The sequence below is a fragment of the Salarias fasciatus genome, chromosome 22 (genome assembly GCF_902148845.1).
Source record: "Salarias fasciatus chromosome 22, fSalaFa1.1, whole genome shotgun sequence".
Classification (NCBI taxonomy): Eukaryota; Metazoa; Chordata; class Actinopteri; order Blenniiformes; family Blenniidae; genus Salarias; species Salarias fasciatus.
Window position 1 is genome coordinate 17,117,439 of NC_043765.1, and position 13,121 is coordinate 17,130,559.

Sequence of the window (13,121 nt, forward strand, 5' to 3'; positions counted from 1 at the left end):
ACTTTAGTTTGATTACAAATTATCAAAGGGAGCAATGCTTTATAATTCCTGGCAACGTTTTACAATTGCCGTTACAGAGAATATAATCATCCATTCATGCTGCTGTTCATGATGGTCAGTATACTGATTACTGAAGTGGTGAAAGAGACACATATATACATACTGTATGTATTTTCTCATTATCACCACGTATCGTTAGAACTATATTCAGCCTTTACTGGGGAAGGCCTGCCAATTAAATGTTGCTGGATAGACTTAAGAATGTTGGAGATGACACATTCACATGACGCAGGCATTGAGTTCGATCCACTGTGTTGCAAGTGAAATGACTTGATTTCATTTAATGTTAAGACTGCTGTAAAATTGCTCGGGGTGTTTCTGGTCTGCAGTGGTCAGTATCTATTGAAAGAGGCCTAAAGAACGAAAAGTGGTCAAGCTCATTCATGCACATGAGGAGCTGTGGCTGGCTCATGTGGCCTGATCCAACAAACGAGCTGCTGCCGCTGAAACTGCTGCAGATGCTGATGAAAAGGTTGTTGCTGGTGGTTCTGCATAGCTGCGGACCGATCAGGCTGTCCATGCCGATCCCTGGTCCACTGTAGCAAACTCCAAGAATGGAAACTTCATTAATCAGAGTGGGTGAGTGGCTTACCAGACAAACACATGGCTCGCACATGCAGGAATGTGAAGAGGGCAAGCTGGTGGAGGCAGCTTGATGGGCAGTGTTTTCTGCAGATCTTGTTTCCTGACGTTAATGCTGATGTCACTAATCGGCACCACATTTCTAAGAATCCTTGCGACCGTGCACACCTCGTTCACTCGACATCGGACTTCTTCTGCGCATATTTCACCCTGACACAAAGCACAACATGGATCAGAAACGATTTGAGGGACACAGCCCCTGGTGGAGGTGTTGACTCGGCCTCCAAAATTCCACAGACCTAAATCCAGTGGAGCATCTGCGGGATGTGCTCGACAAACAGGCCTGATCCATGACACCCCACCTTGCAACTTACAGGACTTAAGGATCTGCTTCTAACGTCTCAGAAGCATAATGTCGGAAGTCTGGTGGAGGACGGTTCAAAGCCGCTTCTGCAACTCAAGGGAGTCGACAGTTTGAAAAAAATTCACAGACTTTGTAGGACCAAAAATAGTACATTCAGTGATTTTAATTGTTACTGAGTTGCCTCTTTGATGGTGCGTACAAATAAGAAATCGGTTTTCTGGAAACAGTTTGTGTATCTCAGTTTGGGGGAATGTTTATGTGCTGTGTGTGTGTGTGTGTGTCTGCCTGCATTCGTGCGTGTGTCCTGTCTCAGTCAGGTGGTTTATCTCGGCCTTGTGACAGAGACAGCAAATCTCCCTGTAATTGCAATCTGAACAGTCCCTGACATTTTACCAAGACTCCCCCAGGTGTGTGTCTATGGCTGGGCGTGCCTCGTGTATTTTGAGTGTGTGCGCTGAAGGCCTTTGTCTTGTGGGGCTGTAACAGCTGGGTGCTCCTCGCTAATTAACGAGAAACCTCATAATTACTGTTAACTGGCCTAGTATAGCTGACAGAGAGCGAACGAGGCAGGAGACAGAGAGGCAGAAACCCCGGGGGAACGTTCACAATGGCAACTATTTCATCAGCATGGCTCTCCGGGAGCCGACGCTGGTCAGTGGGCCGAAGTGAAAAATGCACAGGAACATCCAGGAAGTGCCACGTTACGAGAAAAACTGGCATCTGGTGTGGTGAGTATGTAGAAGTGCAAGCGTGAAAATCACGTCCAGATAGGTTCTGTGTACTTTACCTTTACAAATGTGTGTCCTCCTCATTCAGGGCGTATCTTTTATCATCTCATAATCTTCTTAGCATGAATGTAGTTTCACTGGGCCTGCTAAAGTACATTTGAAGCACTGCGGAACGTTGCTGTCTATGACTTTGATCAATGTGTGATATTTGCTGATATAATACGTAAGTTAATACTGTGAGCTTAAAATCCCGTATTAACAAAAAGTAACCCACAAAGACAAAAAAAGAGACATGATGAGAAATGAGCTCAGTCTCAAATATCATTTGATGGCGTTGGAGCTTATTTTAAAGTACTGTCTGTATTCAGTGACTTCAACCTAAAAATCCATTAGCGCACAGCTTTTAGCCAAATAATTGTCCATACGGACTGATGAAGAAACCGTATGACCCACTGCATTGTTTCGCATGCAGTATTAAGTTATGAGGTGTTCAAACTGCAGCCTGCAGAAAATTCCGAAATTACAATAAAACTTGACTGTGTTGCACTTTCAAGTAAGGGAGAGCTTTAACAAACTGGCTTTTCAACAAAACAACGGCAGTTGAAGTAATGCTTCTGATAATAACCAAAAACAGTCAAACTATAGAAACACAAGAAAACGAGCATCATACTTCACTTCTGGTGAATTCCCCTGCAGTCTGTATGTGGCTTTCAGGGATGAAAAATCTTGAAAATATCCCTGCTGCAGCAGCAAGTTGTTCAACAGGTCAGTTTGTTTAAGACTTCATTGCAAAACCACAGAATCTGTTTAAATGTTAGCTCTTTTTGCAGTAAATATGAAAATGAACACTGATTTCATAGTCCTGACTCACTTTGGGGCAGAGTTCATGCTGAAGTTGGGAAAAAAAAAGTTGAGTTCTGTTCACTTTACGTTCAAAGTTAGTATTTAAAACTTTAAAGTTGTGAACAACAGTCATGCTGAACAGCTGTTGTATTGTACAATCTCCAACAATGCTGCTTCCTGAGCTAAATGCAGCATTGGAATGATTGGATGATCCCATGCATTTTTTTTTTTTTTTTTATTATTCAGTATAACTCACCGACAATTCTTCTCCTACATAGATCTAAGGGACATCTGTTGGTCAGTCAGTAAAGCGGTTGTCTTCCGATCCATAGGTGGGCAGCTTTACTGCCAATCCACCCATCCATGTGTCAAAATCTCCTTTGCCAAGACACTGAATCTCAAGTTTCTCTCAGCAGTGGAGGAGCACTTACATGGCAGCTGTCACGGTGGTGTTGTGATGGTGCGTGAGTGAATGGCTGAACGTGACACAACATACAAAACGCCTCAGAGACTTTGAGACTGCTGAGCGATAAAATGTGCTGTGTAAGTGAAGTCTCCAAAGTCCATTCATCACATTGTTACAGCGCCTCTGAAAACCTGTCACGTCCTGTGTTTGGTCCATGCTGTGTTAAGGCTTCAATATACCGAACTGACTGCACCAGCGATCGTGTTGGTTTGGGTAGTGCCCCGGGATGGCGGCGTTCGCGCTCTCACAACTACACCCAACACAGAAATCACACCAAGGTTCACATGAGCCAAACCACACGTGAATAGACTCTCAAATGCTTCTTCTTTTTTTTTTTTTGTCCCCATGTTCACTGTGTTTCTGGACTTACAGTTGGGCTGCACAACATCTGGAAATTCATCAGTCATACATTGTTTTGACAGCTGATCATCTTTATATCAAGAGAAAGAACACGTTACTTTGAAGTACAAATCCCACACACACTCTCATATGTACCTGTGGACAACAGAACCAGTGAATCTGGCATGCGTGGTTTGAAACCAGGGAGGACATACCCTTAGGGACCCAGGTACACATAGAAAAACAAAACAAAACAATAATTAAAATGTTTAATATGTTTAGTAGTTTTTTTCAAATTAGATTTTTACATTTTGGTGTACTGTGGTAGTTTGTATGTTTTTTTTTCTTTTTCTTTTTTTTTTTTGTTCAGACTGTATAATGTCATGTTTGTCGATCCGGCTGACTCCTGTCGGTCTGCATTCTGAAGCTTCTGAAACCCATCAAAGGTCAAGTAGATAAGTTAAAAAACACAGAGACTCACAGGGAAAACACAGTATGGCAAAAAGTAAAAGAAAATATGATCTGCCTGCATTTTTGTCTCCATTGATCTAACTTTAGGCTATGTTAAATGAAGAGTTCAGATTCAATTCCAATGTGACATTTAGCCTTTTTGGTCAGGACCTGCATTCAATCAAGGAAAGGTGAAGCCCTCAAAACTTGCTGCCCGACTGGCTTTATGAACTTAGAGTGTCTACATTGTGTTTGTGGTTCGCAGTTACATCGATCATCTCATCTATACTTGGGGAAAAAGAACTACTACAAAGAATTCTTCCTGAAAGAAGAAATTGGTTGCAGAGCTGGTGTTTGTTCATAGCAGGATAGTTGCTCTGCAAAACCTTCTCTTTAAACTCATTAGGACATGGGAGGAGCATCATTGCTCACTCTCAGAGTAGACAACGAGCTGGTTTTTTCTGCTTTCACCTCGGGGTCAGAACATTCGGTAATTGATCACAGCCTTTTAAAATAAAAAGCATCATCTGACAGCGTTCTCTTTGCACTCAGTTCTCAGGGAGTTCCTGTGTCGACGAGGCTCAGGTATTAGAGCTGGATGTCCTTGACCCGCCCGCGTGCATGTAGCAGGACGTGTGAAGCGTCTTGTGTTTAGCATTCTCTGAATGCCGCCCATTGTTCTCGCTCTTACTATTGTTCTTAATCATTTTGAACAAATTGTTGAATAATTCAGGTACTCTCTGATACGCTTCCTTCTGTTTTATGCTGTCGGTGACTTTACATCAGTGTTGGGGAAGCCTGGTCCTCCAGGGTCGAAGTCATAAATCTTGTTTACACATCATCAGTTTTTAATTTTCATTTCAGAAAAGCGTCACTCTTACACAGCAACCTTTTGAAAACAATGCCTGTTTACACCGAAATGGCAGAACCACTGAAAACGATGTAGCAGCATACCAGGCCTCCACTTGTCACCGTCGGTTGCTTTTGCAATGAATCCACTCACACATGCCCGCAGAGAACAGCGTGATGTAAACATTAACAATGAGTGCACAGATATTGGTAAGGACAGATGACAAAGTTAGATTGTGGTTATGCGTGACTCTCAACAATGAGACTCAAAATAGATGTGGAGTCCTGATTCTCTAGTGGCTACCATTGTTATTGTCCATCTGTTCATGCATGTGCAGAGGAGCTATTGACTGCAGTCGTGGGGTGCATGCGCTGTCACAGGATTTCAAAAATGTTGCGTGAATGAGAGCATGTGTCCCAAAGAGATTGCCTATATTTACAAAACATTAAAAGAAATATCTCGAAAGTTAGAGGCTTGATGTTTTACAGTGGAAAGCCATGCATACATGAATATCTATCAATTGTTATTCCTTTATTTCTTCTTCAGTAATTTGCTTCATACTTCTTAATGATTCTTCACAGTCAGGCATGCTCTGTCTGATATAGCTCAAGGTGTATTCTAGGATGAACACATACTTGTTAGGCATGCTTGTGTTTTTAAATTGGCCATGAGGTATGCCGGGGTTGTTTGTCTGCGTTAACCCTGTGATGTACTCCCAACTCGCACATGGAGAGATTGGTTCGAGCTTCCCTGCGACCCTAACATGAAAAAAGAGGGTCTGGAACATGAAGGATGAATTGAGGCTTGGATTTGCGTCAGCATATGCCCTTGTTATTCATGCAGAATCTCTCACTAGATTGTGCTCTGTGCTCGCTAAATACATGCTACAATAGCAAATTGAATTAAAATGTTCAAGCAAGCATTTTGGTCATTGCACTATTCAGTTGAAAACAATTACATGTATGCAGTTGTATCAAATGGCATCCGCCTTACAGAACATATAATATCCATTTCACAGGGGAGCATGCCACAGTTCGGCGGCATGAAAATAAAGAACTGTCAAAGACAGAGGGAGACTGATATAAGCATGCAGATTGTTGTTTCTCCTGGGGCTAAATGTCCACTGCTGCCACGTTGTTTTCATCATTGTAGAGCATTATTGCTAACGCTCACTGTGCATACAGTATGTGTATGTTTATGCAAACCGTGATGAAAGTGTGTCATGTTCCTCTCTCTCTCTCTCTCTCTCACAGACGGGTTTCTTCAGCCAGGTTTGGTGATTAGGAACTAATAGATGGATTATAATGTTTTTGCTACTGGTATAAGTGAAAGATTGATTTTTGTTTTAAAGCAATAATGGGGAAAAAAAGAAGAAGAAAAACATGCATATTATTTGTGTTGAGCTTGTAATTAGAGAAGCTGAAAATGGTAATTGATGTCCTGGGTGGTGTTTGTTCTTTGTTTCCATCCAAGCTGTACATGTCAGAGTGCTCAGTCTTGCATGTAAATATTCACCGTTTTATCAAAGGCACTTGAACTGCATACATGTTAGTGGATATTTGAATCAAAGAGAATACATAATCATCAGGCACTTCATGTATACTGCATACATCTCTGTGTCGCTGGTTTTTTTTTTTTTTTTCCTTGAACAATTTGCCACAGGCCTAAGCATTTGGTATTGATCTGTGTGTGTGTGTGTGTGTGTGTGTGTGTGTGTGTGTGTGTGTGTGTGTGTGTGTGTGTGTGTGTGTGTGTAATGGTCATGTCACGCTGTGTTGATTTTCATGTCAGACAGCAGCGTTCTCTTCTCACTCCATTACTTCCCATTCTGTCGCTCTGTGTGTGTGTGTGTGTGTGTGTGTGTGTGTATGTATGCATGTGTGTGTCAGTCTGTCTGTGCGTGCGATTTCTCGCCCAGAACTGTTCCAGCGCTCTGTTTTTTCCTTTCAGGCTTACAGCTGTTTAATTGTTCCTTTACCCAAGCTGCTCTCTCCCTCTACTCTCTCTCTCTCTCTCTCTCTTTCTCACACTCACTCACACACACACACACACACACACACACACACACACACACACACCTCGCATTAACAAGGTGAAGTTAATGAAAACCCCCAAATACTGCTCCGCATCATTATGCAAGCGGACCGTACAGTCACAGGAGAGTTGTGAAAACTGCTGAATGAAAATGGTTCCAAAACGGAAAATAAGCAGATGTGTACAAAACCTCGCAGTCATTAATGACAGATGGAACCTGCCACACTGTATCTACAGGCGACTGAGTAGCCTTTTAAATACTGCAGAGAGCACCATGGTCTTTGTTTAACTCCTCACACCATTGCTTACTCCTCATTAAGCTGCTTTTATTTGGACTCCAAACCAGCATATTTTCTTTTCTTTTCTTTTCTTTTTTTTTTTTACATTTTCATATTCGAGTATTTTTGAAATATAGTCGTTTCAAGGACAAAGACAGGAAGGAAAACTTCCTCAAGACTCAAATAATGTCACTTAGTTTGCATGTTGTTTTCCCTATTTTTCATTCTTCCAGTAAGAATAGATCATTGGTATGGCACAAGTATTATGTGTTGTTCCTGTTTTTTTGTAAGCGTGGAAGTGGGTTTTCAGGTTCGCTATATTGGCCTTATTCCATATTTCTAGAGTTATTGGGATATAGAAAAACAGCTGTGGACAAATACTACCTTCATGCTCACATATTTTATGTGGTTTCCTGCAGATGTTTTGATTCAGTATCAGACCCAGAAATTTATGTTATTAATCATCACATTAACTTATGTTTTATGATCCTTGAGCTCAAGTTGAACCAATAAAATCATTGAGATAAACATGATTGATGTTGAGTTTTAGTTGAAGCTGCAAAAAAGTACCTCCAGAGAATAGTTTTTGTTGAAGCACAGACTCCAGCAAATGTTAATTTCATAGTTTTCTAATGATGAACTCATGAATCTAAGAGTCTTTTTATTGTTTTTTTTCATTTGAAATTATTCTTTCAACATAAGGTTTAAGTGCATGCTAAAATTAATTTTTGGAAATAACATTCACTTTGCCTCGTTTAACAGTTTAATCGGCATGAAGACTTTAGATTTTTTTTTCTGTATTGACTTTACGAACCATAGACAAATAGCTCTATGAATCTCGAAACGAGAAACCAGTCAAATCAACCTTTAGTTCCAACGATGCTTCGTTTGTGCGAACAGCCACCTCAGGTTGAATGAGTTGAACCTTCACTAACTCCAACAGTCCCCGAATAGTCCAGTCAACCAGCTTGATGCCTCCTAAGCAGCTCAAACTTCCCTGCGGGGCGACCGAGGCTCCGTTGGTACAGCAGGCTGTCTTCCACTCTCAAGGTTGGCGGTTTGATCCCCCGTTCTCCATCTGTCAGTAAGACACCGAACCCAACGCGCTCCTGATGGTGTGTGAGCACCTTGCATGGGAGCTGTCGGTGTGTGAGCAAAATGGGTGAATGTGGCTGATTATGCAAAGCTTAGAGGCAGCTCAAGCAGTGAAATGTCGGATGAATAAAAGTCCAGCTCTGGTTTTTTTCCCTCTGCTGTGTGTTTGGTGCAAATAACAGAGGTGGTTGTAAATAGTGGTTTCCTGGTGAACTGTCTCAGGTGTAACCTGCCCTTTTGTCTGGAATGGATCTAATTCCTGCAACCCAAAGGTAAAATGATGAATGGATGGATGAGTTCGAGATGGCATACTTCCTCTAGAGTTGATTTTACATCTAAATTGGTCTTAATTGAAGGAGTAGCTGAGCTTACCTGTGGGAATACAAAAAAAAAAAAAAAAAAGAATGAAAAGAAAAAAATCCCCTGTATGGAGTTGCTCCAGGATTCGTCCCAGGTTGACATTTTCATCACAGACTCTCTCCGCGGACATCCGGTGTGTCTTTGTGATGAAACAGTCACTTTCATGGGAGCCCTCTTTCCCTGTGCCACCCTCGCCTACCTCCACTTCTGTTCGTGATATACTACACAGAATGCCTTTCAGCACTCCCCAGACAATAGGACTGAACTTACTCTACTTAGCCAAGCGTGATGCGTGAAGGTAGAGAAAGCTGAAGCCTTCGGACAGGAGAGAGTAGGAAACACACTGATGTTGAATTGCACTGAGAACTATGGATGTTGTCGGTGAGTGGCTTTGCAACTTTGACACCGATTTGGAGCTGACACATAAATGACATTATCTTTGTAATCCACAACTCCAACTATGTCATAATATATACCTGCAATGGCATTGATGTAAAAGACATTTATTCTCACCTTATTGCTCCAAAGAATCAACCTCTTTCAATGAATAATTAAGGATTTTGAACACATTTTCTCAGCCCATTCACCAGTTTTGTGAAAACAAATGTGAATTAATCATATAACCATTCTAAACTGTGGGACATACAGTCGTATGGATTAACTATGTCACAGAAAGCCTCACTGGAAATACTCATTTTCATACCTGCTGATCTCTGTGTAAAGCTGTATAACAGTTTAAATCGTGCACCAACCATCTAAACCTGCCTCCACTCGCTGACTTCTTGACAGCTGTAAAGGATACCGAGGACCTGGCCGAGTATCTATACACAAAGCACTGCTAATATATAGTGATCCCTGCGCTAAGCCCTTTATCGCAGCAATTAGCTGGATGTCTCTTAACGGCCGGAGGAGAAAAGGGCTTTAGAGGGGCTAGCACAGGTGTGAGACAGCAGCAGCAAAGAGAAATGGATTCAGGAACGTATTCATTTACTGGCTGACTGGATGAGTCACTGTATGACTGACTGAATGAGTGACGCCCGGATTTTCCCTGCTGAACCAGTGATGTAGTCGGAGACGAGGAGCTCGCTGGCTGGGTTTAGGTTAATGCATGCTTTCAGTAATTCAGATTTATTCCCTAGTGTGATACCACTTCATTCTTCTCTTCTCTTCCAGCTCACAAGATCTATGCACTTTAGTTGATGACTTGCTCTCTTATGTTGGAAACTTTCTGGGATGTCAGTGTGATGAAATGAAGCCGCCGCTACATGTTGCTGGAGGTCTAAGAGAGCAAATATGAGCCTCCAAGACACGGATTTGAATACAATCTGTACAAAATGTGTATCGATTGATGAGCGAAACAAGCATTATAACATTAGAGGGTTCTGGGAAATCCTTTTTTTTTTTTTTTTGTTCTGAGTAACACCAGGCGAGGCTTCAGTAAATTTGATCAGTAAATGTGGCTGAATGATGCACATAGCAAAACTTATAAGGAAAACATATGTGTGAGCACCTTCAGTGGTGCAATTGCTTAAACAGTGTAGAAAAGACAAACACTAACTGGTTTAATCAGGGAAATCATAGCGTCGTCTTTTTAGCGTCATAGAGGATCAATGATTTGCAAATACTGTACTTGGAACTTGGAAGGTCCCCATCTGCGTCCCCTGTTCCTGTAGCTGGAGTCATTAATCAAAAGTACATTTTAATCCTTTTGAAATGCATTTTTTGAGATAATTAGTACAAATTGTCTTATGCACATAAATCCAGTATATATTTTGAAGTATCAGTTGAAATAATTTCCTTATTTTTGCTTTTAGCTTTATCTTTTATTCATTCTGCAGCCTCGTGTGACTTTCAAGTGATACCAACTAAATGCTGAAAGAGACACACACACGCTCGTGCACAGTCATTTGGCACACCAGGGGGACTCTGCTTGACTAAGAGACAAACAGTGTTTTTTTTAACGTGTGCAACTAAGTGTATCACAACATTGTTTCTAACCGCACACTTGGTGTTTGTGTGTGTCTGCATGTTCTCACTGTGTGAGTGTTTATATTGTGGCAGACAGCTGATGTTTAAAAGCTTTAATGCTCTTTCTCCAAACTGACAACAACATCAATGCGAATTGTCCTCGGAGACACACGCACAAAAAGCGCACACACACACACACACACACACACACACACACACACACACACACACACACACACACACACACACACACACACGACTTGGGGATTTGAAGTGATTTGTTTTCACTCCACTTCTTGAACATACACAGACACTCAAACAGCCACCCTGACTGAAACACCAGAGTCCACACACACACACACACACACACACACACACACACACACACACACACACACACACACACAGATACAAAGCCCCCTGAGAGAGTCAGACAAACGGACCCACGGAAAGGGAGATAAGTTTAACTTAAAAGAGAGACACAAAGAGGGTGGGGAGGGTGGGAGAGAGAAAGGCAGAACAGACAGAGAGGCGTGTGCGTTGTTAAACCGGCGAGACAGAGTTATATTTGTGTGACGGCTGAGAAGTCGCTCAGGAGATGCAAACACCAAACACAGCAGATAAGAACACAGGTTGACTGGTTATCGCCAGTGAGGAAGAACCCTGAGACAAAGAGACAGACTTTGAATGCTTGTGTATTGGGTTTTGTCGACGTCTGAATCTGCCTTTGCGTTGCGTTCAGTGTCATAAGCAGATCCTTGTTTTACACAGTGCTGCCATTTCAGCAGTGTCAAAGGTGTGTGGCATCATTCTGGCAGGGTAGATCAAGATCACTGTAGTGAAATATATGGTAAAAGAAACTGAACTTTGACGTTTGGTGGCTTGTCTCAGTCACTCTTATGAGCAGGTAGGTCTAGTCTCTTCTGGATGAGATTAGTTTTCCATTTTAAGTCATAACAAACACACAAATCAAATCGCATTCTTAGTTAAAATGTTGAACAAGCGTCTCTTGGTGTTATTGGCGCTGCTGGCAAGATAGTTTAACAGAAGTGATCAAATCGGTTCACACCTCATTGAAAACACACACTGGCACATGAGTGACTGATTACAGGAGTTGTTGAAGGCTCATTTATTTTCCTGCAAGAGAACGATGAAAACATGTTGATGGCATGATGATGCTTTTCTTGGTCACTGATGGCAGAAGGAGTTGGAACGGAAATCAGATGTGGCTTTTACTTCGTATGACTTTGCAGTTTTTGCAACCTGATTTCACCCAACTGGAACTGACTCCAGCTCTCTGCTGCTCTCAGTCGGATAAAGATGTCCAGAAGATGGATGGAAGAGGCGATGAGAACTTTCTTCTTGGTTTGGTTGTAACCTGGTTACATTTCTCAGCAGCACAAGTTTAACGGTGCATGTCTAAAAGAAAAGGTACACACGATTTTCTTGTGTCATGGTGCCAGATCTTCCTCTGGCCGGCCACGCAGTTCATCAAAGTACTGGAGCTTCTATCATCACTCTGTGAACCAACTCTGATGTTCATAAGTCTATTTTGGATTTAACATATATATTTTTTCCTTTGAAACCAGTCGAAAGGAACCTTGCTAAGTCTGTGACTATAGAGGCCTTTATACACCAAATTCCTCAGTACTGAGAAGCCAAACATCTTTCTGTCGGATCCAGTGTTCATTTCTAAGCCATTTGAGTTCCAGTCATATTTCTGATGGATCATCACAGAAAGTTCAGCCACACATCCTTCACCCTTGTGCTGTTTTGTTCAGTTCACTCCCTTGAACTAGATAAGAAATGTGATTCTCTTCCCGCTCCTCTTCTAACAACCTTGTGTTTTGTTGGTTGGTGCTGGCAACACATGAACAGTAAAAAGAATCAGAATCATTTTTATTGGACAAGTACAATTGCCCGTAAACAGAATTTGATGTGGTGGAGAGAAACCGAAAATGTCAGGCTTTTGCTTCCATGGCATTTTTTAAAAATATTATACTTCAATAATAATTAATAACTATCAGGTCTGCCTGGATTTTCTTTGGAGAGCTGTGGTGGTGAGGGGGAGGATGTTAATGTATTTATCCACATAGCAGCCTTCATGATAAGCAAATTGCACATTTTGACTTTAACTTCAGTTGATCACTCAGCCTCGGAATACATTTTTAATGCATTTTTTTTAAAATATCTGTTTTTTAATAAAGGGCAACTTCACTGTCAGTTCATTAGTAAATAGGCTCACAGTCCTACTAAGAACTGAAGAACAACAGTTTATAATCTCCCTAAACTTAAGATACAACTGAACTCATGGTTTCGCCACTGCCCTGGCGCCACCACGCTGACGTAGAGACCGAGGTTCACAGTCTGGTTCGGATGGCCCTGTATTGTTATCCTATCCTCTCAACTGCCATGAATTATTTGTTTATATTCTCGAAGGAAGAGACTGTCAGTTTTCTGAGACTTGAAATAATAATGAAGACGTGCAAGTCAGCCAATTTAGAATACCAATATTCTGCCTCTGGCTTTTTTTTTTTTCCATTTTGACAGATTGATTGTCGGCTTTTGACATGGCGAACAACAGGAAATTCTTCACAGGGAAGCTGACATTGATTTTGAGGCCGCGTCACCTCTGACTTTATCAAGTTGGTTACTCCAGGGGTGAAATGAAAGTCTGCTTTGGACTTTGATTCATTGTTGATGT

General features: G+C 41.6%; 1 protein-coding gene across 2 annotated transcripts in view; it reads left to right on the forward strand.

Annotated features, from left to right (window-relative positions):
• csmd3b (CUB and Sushi multiple domains 3b) overlaps nt 1-13,121 on the forward strand; it is a 337,669-nt gene that overhangs the window by 15,404 nt on the left and 309,144 nt on the right. The gene's annotated exons all lie outside the window — the stretch shown is intronic.